This window comes from Protomyctophum bolini, assembly GCF_963924005.1.
Source record: "Protomyctophum bolini genome assembly, chromosome: 14".
Taxonomy (NCBI): domain Eukaryota; kingdom Metazoa; phylum Chordata; class Actinopteri; order Myctophiformes; family Myctophidae; genus Protomyctophum; species Protomyctophum bolini.
The window spans coordinates 1,180,656-1,192,273 of NC_137875.1; the positions used below are offsets into that span (position 1 = coordinate 1,180,656).

The 11,618-nt window shown below is 45.5% G+C and overlaps 1 long non-coding RNA gene across 1 annotated transcript; it reads right to left on the bottom strand.

Moving 5' to 3' along the window:
* Positions 1-585: 585 nt before the first annotated feature.
* LOC308327979 lies at positions 586-3,113 on the bottom strand. Its single transcript, XR_013965239.1, has 3 exons — positions 3,040-3,113; positions 2,303-2,394; positions 586-633 (listed from the first exon to the last, which is right to left on the bottom strand). It is a non-coding gene; the product is annotated as an uncharacterized lncRNA (long non-coding RNA).
* Between the last annotated feature and the right edge of the window lie 8,505 nt (positions 3,114-11,618).

The window sequence follows — 11,618 nt, forward strand, 5'->3', positions numbered from 1 at the left end:
GCGCGTGCACACACGCACACACACACGCACACAGCCCTCTTTCTAACCTTTGGGTTTCATGTCAGTGATCTCTACACCGGCTCCTCTCAGGTCCATCAGACCATCCCTGTTGGCCTCCGCGTCCAGGCGGGGGCCTGCGTCAACGCAGTGGAGGCGAGAGACCAGGATGTGGAGGCTCAGTTTGCTGTTCTTGCAGAGGAACTTGATGATGCGGTCACGGCAGTCAGGGCACAGAGAACAGTCAGGGCACCGAGAACAGTCAGGGCACCAAGAACAGTCAGGGCACTGAGAACAGTCACGGCACTGATAACAGTCATGGCGACCACGACTGCATGGAGACCAGAGGAACCATTTGACCTTGTACTTCACATCAGGCTGCAGCTGCAGCTCCGCATCAGGTTGCAGCTCCGCATCAGGTTGCAGCTCCGCATCAGGTTGCAGCTCCGCATCAGGTTGCAGCTCCGCATCAGGTTGCAGCTCCGCATCAGGTTGCAGCTCCGCATCAGGTTGCAGCTCCGCATCAGGTTGCAGCTCCGCATCAGGTTGCAGCTCCGCATCAGGTTGCAGCTCCGCATCAGGTTGCAGCTCCGCATCAGGTTGCAGCTCCACCTTCAGGAACACCTGATGAACAAACTGTTGACATCGGTAAATATTTACCTAAACATGTACAGTATAACTATGTGAATAGTTTACTACTTACTAGGGCTGTCACGATTCGCCTAGTCCACGATTCAATTCAATTTTCGATTTGCAGCTCACGATTCGATTCAATGTTCGATTCGCTATCACGATTCGCCTAGTCCACGATTCAATTCAATTTTCGATTTGAAGCTCACGATTTGCTTCGATGTTCGATTCAATTTTTTCAATCTATTTTTAAAAAACCTCCTTTTTCAGCATTGAGGGCTATATTCATTATAATTTAGGCCAATATCTTGGTTTGTAAAGAAAAACACTTGTTTCCCAATAAGTCACTTTTATTTTCTATAAATAACAAATCAGGATGAGAATAATAAAAGGTTTAACAACTTTGGGTTTTATGCCCTAACATTTTTTAAATGTTTCTTTAAGATGAGATGACAGGCAGCCTCTGTAGACATTTTTAAAGCTCAGCTTAAGGCCCACTTCTACAACATTGCTTTTAATTGATCTTTTATTTTAAATTTTTGTTATTCATGTCCTCACTGTATTGCATTACTGCTTGTTCTTAATGTTGTTGCCTTGCTTTTCTTTTATTCTCCATTTTTCTGTAAAGCACTTTGAGCTGCATTTCATGTCATGAAAGGTGCTATACAAATAAAGTTTTTTATTATTATTATTATTGTAACATTCTTGTTAAGCTCTAAGTAAGTAAAAGAAAGGAAACAAAAGACAAATAGTATATAGACCCATCTGTTGTTAGTGCAATTTGATCTGCATGGCTCAGCCCTCAGTGATTTGTGCCCTCACTTTATCATACATGCCAGGCAACACACGCGTGGTCATATGCGACCTGCATGGCATTTTGTAACGTGGTTCTGCTGTTCTGCAACTCTCATTAAATATTGAAAGCCAGCGTTTTCCACCATTGAAAGTGGTCGCATGTCTGCAGCTATGCAGACCGCAACTCCGTGCGTTAATTGTTTTGCACGGGGCGAATTAGCTGAGAGCTTTTCTCTATAAGAATCTAGAATATAGTTGGCTGTGTTGTCTTTGTACCATCGTCGTTGGACAGATGGATTTCTTTGTGATGTCTGCTAAGATGCTGGCCCATATTTGACGTGTTGCCTTTGGGATACGGCACTCGTCTTCTTTTCCACACTTATTTCCGTGTATCATCGTCGCCGCTGTCTACAACAGCACTGGCCATGGTGAAACGCAACAGCGGTCTCGTTCTCTCACTTCTGTCAACTCCTCTCTCTCTGTGTGTGTGTGTGTGTGTGTGTGTGTGTGTGTGTGTGTGTGTGGCACGGCTCCGATACAGCTGGCTTTTCGTCTCTTTTGCATTCGCATGGGCGGAATGGCCCGGCCGCTCGCGGAAGTAAAAACATAAAACATCGCGAGACGGTGCGTCATTTCGATACACTGAATCGAACGTCAATTTCGATTCAATTTCGATTCGTATCGAGAATCGTGACAGCCTTACTACTTACTAATACCTTACTAATAACTTATGATGTTTAAACGGATGTCAACAATGATTGTTCATGATTATTACTCATCTACAAACAGCTTATGAATGTTTATAAATGCTTTATAACAGGTCGTTATTGTAAAGTGTTACCGATGGAGCTTTAGTTTGTCATTTATGCAGTGGTTTTACCTTCAGGATGCGTTCGAGTTCCTCACGGTCAGAGTTCTGCTCCCAGGACTTGAAGCTGTGATCCACAAACTTCTGCCAACAATATTCAAAGTCTAGAAAGACACAGAAACAGAAACATAAATGATGTTCATGTTTCTGTCTGTCTGGCTGTCTGTCTTCGTCTTGGCGATTGTTAGATGCACGAACATAATTGCCATTTTGGCCGATATCTGATAACCGGTTTTCTTCCGCATCTAATATTGACCAAAATCGAAAGGCTACTGATATCAGTATCAACAGGTCAGCAGGGTTACTTTTAAAACGTAATCCCCTACAGTTACAAATTACTTGCTAAAAACTGCAGTCAGTAATCGTAATCCGACCCACAATTTAAAAAGTAACAGGTTCAATTACTTTTAAGCAAATCTCTATTTACATTAGATGAAACAAGTTTTAGCATTTATAACCAGACAAGAATATTGGACAACAAATATGGTTAAATCTGCATGGTTCTCAACCTTTTTACAGCGAGATCCACCTCAGAATATATTTGGTACCACCATTATGATTCATGATAAAATACAGTCCTATTCAGCTAGGCACAGTTCACACAGAAGGCAAATTATTGATAAAAAACCGGTACTCACATCAGCAGGCAGACAGGCAGGCAGACACACACACACACACACACACACACACACACACACACACACACGCACACGCACACGCACACGCACACACACAGCCCTCTTTCTAACCTTTGGGTTTCATGACAGTGATCTCTACACGTTTACATCTTCTCAGTTCCCTCAGACCCTCCCTGTTGGCCTCCGCGTTAACGAAGTAGAGGCGAGAGACCAGGATGTGGAGGCTCAGGTTCTTGTTCTTGCCGAGGAACTCGATGATGTCCCGAGAACAGTCACTGCATGGAGACCACGAGAGGTACCATTTGACATTGTACTCCACATCAGGCTGCAGCTGCAGCTCCGCATCAGTTTGCATCTTCTGAAGGAACAGCCTCTGTGGGGACAGAGACATAAGATAAGTAGGAACAGCCTCTGTGGGGACAGAGACAGAGACATAAGATAAGAAGGAACAACCTCTGTGGGGACAGAGACAGGGACATAAGATAAGTAGGAACAGCCTCTGTGGAGACAGAGACATAAGATAAGTAGGAACAGCCTCTGTGGGGACAGAGACATAAGATAAGAAGGAACAGCCTCTGTGGGGACAGAGACAGGGACATAAGATAAGAAGGAACAGCCTCTGTGGGGACAGAGACAGGGACATAAGATAAGAAGGAACAGCCTCTGTGGAGACAGAGACAGGGACATAAGATAAGAAGGAACAGCCTCTGTGGGGACAGAGACAGGGACATAAGATAAGAAGGAACAGCCTCTGTGGGGACAGAGACATAAGATAAGAAGGAACAGCCTCTGTGGGGACGGAGACAGGGACATAAGATAAGAAGGAACAGCCTCTGTGGAGACAGGGACATAAGATAAGTAGGAACAGCCTCTGTGGGGACAGAGACAGAGACATACAATAAGATAAGAAGGAACAGCCTCTGTGGAGACAGAGACATAAGATAAGAAGGAACAGCCTCTGTGGAGACAGGGACATAAGATAAGAAGGAACAGCCTCTGTGGGGACAGAGACATAAGATAAGAAGGAACAGCCTCTGTGGGGACAGAGACAGGGACATAAGATAAGAAGGAACAGCCTCTGTGGGGACAGAGACAGGGACATAAGATAAGAAGGAACAGCCTCTGTGGAGACAGGGACATAAGATAAGTAGGAACAGCCTCTGTGGAGACAGGGACATAAGATAAGAAGGAACAGCCTCTGTGAAGACAGAGACAGGGACATAAGATAAGAAGGAACAGCCTCTGTGGGGACAGAGACAGAGACATACAGTAAGATAAGAAGGAACAGCCTCTGTGGAGACAGAGACAGGGACATAAGATAAGAAGGAACAGCCTCTGTGGGGACAGAGACAGGGACATAAGATAAGAAGGAACAGCCTCTGTGGGGACAGAGACAGGGACATAAGATAAGAAGGAACAGCCTCTGTGGGGACAGAGACAGGGACATAAGATAAGTAGGAACAGCCTCTGTGGGGACAGAGACAGGGACATAAGATAAGAAGGAACAGCCTCTGTGGGGACAGAGACAGAGACATACAGTAAGATAAGAAGGAACAGCCTCTGTGGGGACAGAGACATAAGATAAGAAGGAACAGCCTCTGTGGGGACAGAGACAGGGACATAAGATAAGTAGGAACAGCCTCTGTGGGGACAGAGACAGGGACATAAGATAAGAAGGAACAGCCTCTGTGGGGACAGAGACAGGGACATAAGATAAGAAGGAACAGCCTCTGTGGGGACAGAGACAGGGACATAAGATAAGAAGGAACAGCCTCTGTGGGGACAGAGACATAAGATAAGAAGGAACAGCCTCTGTGGGGACAGAGACAGGGACATAAGATAAGAAGGAACAGCCTCTGTGGAGACAGGGACATAAGATAAGTAGGAACAGCCTCTGTGGAGACAGGGACATAAGATAAGAAGGAACAGCCTCTGTGGAGACAGGGACATAAGATAAGTAGGAACAGCCTCTGTGGAGACAGGGACATAAGATAAGAAGGAACAGCCTCTGTGGGGACAGAGACATAAGATAAGAAGGAACAGCCCCTGTGGGGACAGAGACATAAGATAAGTAGGAACAGCCTCTGTGGAGACAGAGACAGGGACATAAGATAAGAAGGAACAGCCTCTGTGGAGACAGGGACATAAGATAAGTAGGAACAGCCTCTGTGGAGACAGGGACATAAGATAAGAAGGAACAGCCCCTGTGGGGACAGAGACAGAGACATAAGATAAGAAGGAACAGCCTCTGTGGGGACAGAGACATAAGATAAGAAGGAACAGCCTCTGTGGGGACAGAGACAGGGACATAAGATAAGAAGGAACAGCCTCTGTGGGGACAGAGACAGGGACATAAGATAAGAAGGAACAGCCTCTGTGGGGACAGAGACATAAGATAAGAAGGAACAGCCTCTGTGGGGACAGAGACAGGGACATAAGATAAGAAGGAACAGCCTCTGTGGGGACAGAGACAGAGACATAAGATAAGAAGGAACAGCCTCTGTGGGGACAGAGACAGAGACATAAGATAAGAAGGAACAGCCTCTGTGGGGACAGAGACAGGGACATAAGATAAGAAGGAACAGCCTCTGTGGGGACAGAGACATAAGATAAGTAGGAACAGCCTCTGTGGGGACAGAGACATAAGATAAGAAGGAACAGCCTCTGTGGGGACAGAGACAGGGACATAAGATAAGAAGGAACAGCCTCTGTGGGGACAGAGACAGGGACATAAGATAAGAAGGAACAGCCCCTGTGGAGACAGAGACAGGGACATAAGATAAGAAGGAACAGCCCCTGTGGAGACAGAGACAGGGACATAAGATAAGAAGGAACAGCCCCTGTGGAGACAGAGACATAAGATAAGAAGGAACAGCCTCTGTGGAGACAGGGACATAAGATAAGAAGGAACAGCCTCTGTGGGGACAGAGACAGGGACATAAGATAAGAAGGAACAGCCTCTGTGGGGACAGAGACAGGGACATAAGATAAGAAGGAACAGCCTCTGTGGGGACAGAGACATAAGATAAGAAGGAACAGCCTCTGTGGAGACAGAGACAGGGACATAAGATAAGAAGGAACAGCCCCTGTGGAGACAGAGACAGGGACATAAGATAAGAAGGAACAGCCTCTGTGGGGACAGAGACAGGGAAATAAGATAAGAAGGAACAGCCCCTGTGGAGACAGAGACAGGGACATAAGATAAGAAGGAACAGCCTCTGTGGGGACAGAGACAGGGACATAAGATAAGAAGGAACAGCCTCTGTGGGGACAGAGACAGGGACATAAGATAAAGAGTCCCATCTCCTCAAATACGGTCGTTTGGTCAAGTGCCTTTAATAGGGCATTGTTCCTTAAAACACAATCGGTGCCAGGATGCCTTCAAAATGGGGGCGGCTCTGGGGTGCCGGAAAGACATGGCCGCTTTTACTCCGACGCAGTTTAATCAAATATCCTACGCTGCCGAGATTGTTGTATTACCTTTAGAGCATACGCTGAATTATTTGGGCTTTTGATCCGTGAAAATCCGGCGAAAAAAAGGTTCCTCCGTTTGTTATGAATGATCGCACCACCCGCCGAGATGGTGCCATCGAACCCTGGATTAAACGATTAGCGACCGTCAAACTGTAATACATAGAAGGTATTCGTTCCCTATACCCCTGCTTCTCCCTCACCTCCACGTGGTAACGGCCGGACTGGTTGCAGAGATGTCCAAAGTCCGAGGGGAGGGACTCCTCCCCTCTGCTCATCTCCATCTCGTAGCAGAGGTACGTTGCCGAACGACCCGTCGCATAGAGCAGGTTATAATAGTGGAAGATGAAAAGGTTCGGATCCAAAGGCGCACTGAGACAGAAAAAGAAGGAACCATTAAAGGAACAATTAAATGTTGTTTTAAAAATATTTACGTTTTGTTTTTGACACTGCAGAGACTGCATTATAGGCTACCTTATTGTGTCATTGTAAATTGACTTACAGTATTGAATTTTGACTTTTTTTTTATTGGTGAAAAAATATTGATGCTCCTATTTTCTTACACATGTTTGGCTGAACAAAATATTAGACCCATTATTAAACAAATTGAACAAGGACCATGTAGGACATTTAACCATAAACAACACTAAAGACCCTATAGGACATTTAACCATAAACAACACTGTAAGAGCCATGAATTGGAAATGATGTCTATGCAATGAGTGGGCTGTCACGGGTGATTAATGTGGTTGATTGACAGGCAGAGGGGCGGACCTGTTTCATTGAATACCTCACCTAGTTCACCTGTTTCACACACAGTGAGAGAGAGGGGGTGTGTGGGAAGCCGCACTTTTGTTGACCGCTTTATTTGCTTTATTTATTTACTTTATTTACTTTGGATCGCTGTACCCAATTTGCTTTATGTTGCAGCACCGTTTAAGTTATGCTTTACTTTAATAAAAACACCTTAAAAGTATTGTTTTGGACCCAGCGAAATCCTCTTTGTTTGCGGAGCGCGTCTGACACCCGGCCCATCCCATCGCCTCTCAGCGACTTATACATCAATCTCACGTATAGTCGCTCAACATTGTCAACAAAAATGGCATTGTCAACGACGGCATTACACAGCAGAAGATATGGATCAAGTGGACAATAACAAGGAAGACGGTCGGAGACAAGGACGGAGGATCCGGATGACACAAACATTCTGAGTAACTGTCAAAGTCAACCAATAAAGTCAGGTACGCGTGACCGAGTGTAAACTGCATAATGGAAGGAACGCAGTTTGAATATTCTTTATACTCCATTGGGGACGAGTGATCACTGATCAGCCTACCTGTCAATCCCGGGTTGAGTTGACGCTCGGAATAAAGTTAATAAGGATCCGCGTACCGTAGCTGTCAATAAATGAATGTCCGCTTGTCTGTTTGAACTGCTGCGCTGCATATGAAAACTAGGCTACTGAATACTAAATGAATGATGTCTTGTGGATACGTTTCCTTGTAATGGGCGGATTGTGGATGTGTTGGTGGCACAAATAATTTGAACGGAAAATTAAAAGGAAAATGAGTCTAATACATACTGGGGAGGTTACCAGTTCTGAGTCAGAAATGGAGCGTGGAAAACGAGAGATTGTGCTAACGGCTAAGGCCGCGCTGAATACAATTGACAAGCTTGAACGGGAGCGCCGCCTTTCTGTCAATAAAATGAAATCCATTATACCACAAATGAAATCACTCATGGAAAAAAGGGAAAATGTTTTGACAGTGAAGTCTTTGTTGGTTACGTTGAATGAACATCATGCACAAGCCACAATGTCTCATGACACATTATTGCCTTTACTGCCTGACGATGAGGAAAGGGAAAGACAAAATGAATGGTTGGGCAGCATCGCAAAATACAGCAATGCATTTAAAGGTGACGTGGAAAAATGGTTGAATGAGCCAGAGGAAAGGGTGGGGCATTTTGAGAGTGATGAGCAAACTGAATTGGAAAGGAGTTCACAATTGCACGTGGACGCTCCTCCCTCAGTGACGCAAGCGGTATCAATAAGCATGCCCATAACACATGACGTTCAAGATGATGTGCAACCAAGTGACAGTGTGTCAAACGTGGGAAGAAAATCTGGTACACAAAACTCCATCACTTCTAGGGTTTCCTCTGCATGTTTGAAGGCTCAATTTGACTTAGCAGCCATGCAAGTCAAACAGAAACACTTAAAGGACAAACATGAACTTGAAGCTCAGGAGGAAGCGTTGCGCAAGAGAAAGGAGCAATGGAAATTAGATGAGGACATTGCCGCACAAATAGCAAAATTAAATATATTAAAATCACAAAGTGTCGTAAGTGGGAGATCCTCAAACCCAAAGGCTGTGGATGGTATGAATTCTTATGTGGAAAAGGCACAAGGAAAACCACCAGCTCTCAACGCTGATGCCAATCCATTCACACCCACAAGGCCTAAGGACAAAACCAACTCTCAATTCATTCATTCACAATCACAGCCTCCGTCAGCTATGCACCAGGAATCTAGGCCACGCCCAGTTCAACAAATGCAATATGTTTTCAATGGTTCAAATGTAACTAATCATGACAATACAAGGTCTCATTCTCAAAATCCAACTGCTCATTCTCAAAATCCAAATGCTCATTTTGAAAATGTTAACTTTGGAAATACAAATGCAAATGACTGTCAAAGGGAGATGCTTAGCATTATGCGAAAGCAAAATGAAATTACCACACTGTTGATCCAGCAACATTGCCTCTCCTCTTTGCCAAAAAGAGAGGTGCCAATCTTTAATGGAGATCCACTAAAATACCATTCTTTCGTGAAGGCTTTTGAAAATGGAGTAGAAAATAATACTCAAAAGGACAGCGATCGTCTGTACTACCTGGAGCAGCATACAACGGGTCTTCCCAGGGAACTGGTCAGGAGCTGCCAGCACTTAGACCCAGTGAGGGGGTATGCTAAAGCCAAGGCTCTGTTAAAAGAGGAGTTTGGAAATGAGCAGAAAATAGCATCCGCATACATGGACAAGGCTCTTTCATGGCCGCTCATTACAATCGAAGATGTAAAATCTCTTCAAGAGTACAGTCTTTTCCTCAGAGGCTGCTGTAACGCCATGGAGGAAGTGCAATACTTGCATGATCTGGACATGCCCGCAAATATGATGATCATTATACGAAAGTTGCCATACAAGCTCCGAGATACATGGAGAAATGTAGCCTGGGAACTACAGGAAAAGTTCAAACGTAGAGCTACATTTACAGACATTACCGCTTTTATTGGGAAACAGGTGAGAATTCTAACTGACCCAATATTTGGAAACATACAGGATGCCCCGCCACCAACTACACCTAAAGGCGCGAGCAAATACTCACACCCATCTGGAATGAGAGGAACTAGCTATGCCACCACTGTGACCCCCATGGAAACCATGACTCATGGACTTGAAGAGGAACATGTTCAAGAAATAATTAACACATGTCTGTGCTGTGGAGAAGAACACCCGTTGGATATGTGTCCCGAGTTGGAGAAAAGACCCCACGAAGAGAAGATAGGCTTCTTGAGAGAGAATGGAGTCTGTTTCGGATGCCTGAGTGTTGGACATATCAATAAATTCTGTGGGAAAAAGATTACCTGTCAAACTTGTGGTCGGAAACATCCAACCGTACTTCATAACACTCAGAGAGAATGGAACAACGGGTCTGACCTATCGGATCGGAAGTCAAGGATATCAGTGGAGGGCACAGTGGTATCGAGTGGCCTTACTGGGGCTGGTGACGACGACTGTAAACTGCCTATCGTCCCAGTACAGGTTAAGTCCAAGAAGGGGAGCAAGATTATTACCACCTACGCTTTCTTGGACCCGGGAAGCTCTGCCGTGTTCTGCACTGAAGCCTTGATGCACAAACTTGACCTCACCGGGAGGAAGACAAACATTATGTTAAGGACGATGGGCCAAGAGAAAGCCGTTTCTAGCTACAGCGTGTCCGGACTGGAAGTGGCTGGTTTGAACGAGGAGCACTTCTGTAACCTTCCCAATGCTTACACACAGATGTGCATGCCCGTCCACAAGCGGAATATTCCCAAACAGAAGGATCTCTTGAGATGGCCTCATTTAAGACATGTACAACTGCCCGAGATCGATGGTGACATTGAGCTATTGATAGGGACTAATGTTCCTGAGGCATTAGAACCATTGCAGGTCATTCGCAGTGTAAATAATGGTCCTTATGCCATCAGGACAATGCTTGGCTGGACTGTGAACGGACCGCTTAAAGGGGAGAGCAACGATGCAATGGATTGTCGGCAGCCAAAGTTGTCGGTGAACAGGGTGTCTGTCGTGAACTTGGATGCACAGAGGCAGAAACAGCCGTTGAACAGAAGACCGGTCATTCGGACCACCAAGAAAGCAGTGACAGACTCTAGCAAAGACCCAGAGAGAGACTTCTTTTACAGTTGGGGAGGAGAGTTTAAAGAGACGGAGGACAAAGGGGACCAATGGTACCTTCAGCAGACTGGCAAGAAACGTGGCAAGCGTCCAGAGAAGATGAATGCGGAGCCCTCTGGTCTCCCTGCAGTAGAAGTGATCGCTCCTGGAGGTTCTTACAACCCAGACTTCTTCAACCATCAGGCCCTGATACAGGAGGCTCATGAAGTCGAGGTGAAAAGGGAAAAGGTGGCGACAAGACTAAAACAGTTGGCTGTGGACAGGGACAGCAAAGCCACAGAGAAGTCCAGGTTTCAGGAGCAGGTGGAAGGACTGGTAGAGGAAGAGGAGGCAGAGGATGAAGAGTCGTCTCGCTGGCAGAGAAAAAGACTGAGAAACAGAGAAAAAAAAGGAGAAGGCACTGAAGTTCAATGCACAGCGGCGGAAAACGGCCCAGCAGGTGTCGTGGACAACACAGCACCTCGGAACTCCTGGGTCATGGGACGAGTCTTACAAACCTTTCCGGACAAGCCCGGCCTTGTGCGTCAGGTACGCATTGAAACAAAGAATAGCTGCCTCGATCGTCCAACAACGAAGATCTGTTTGATCCAGGAGGCAGAGGAGGATCAGCGAACAATTTCCATGAGCTGTTGGACTTAGGTGGAAAAAGGATTACAATTACTTTTCCTTGGATTACAATTACTTTTCCTTGGATTACAAATACAGTCACTTGAGTATTTTTTCATCTCTACTGTTTTTGACTTTGGATATTGACTTTGACGAGTG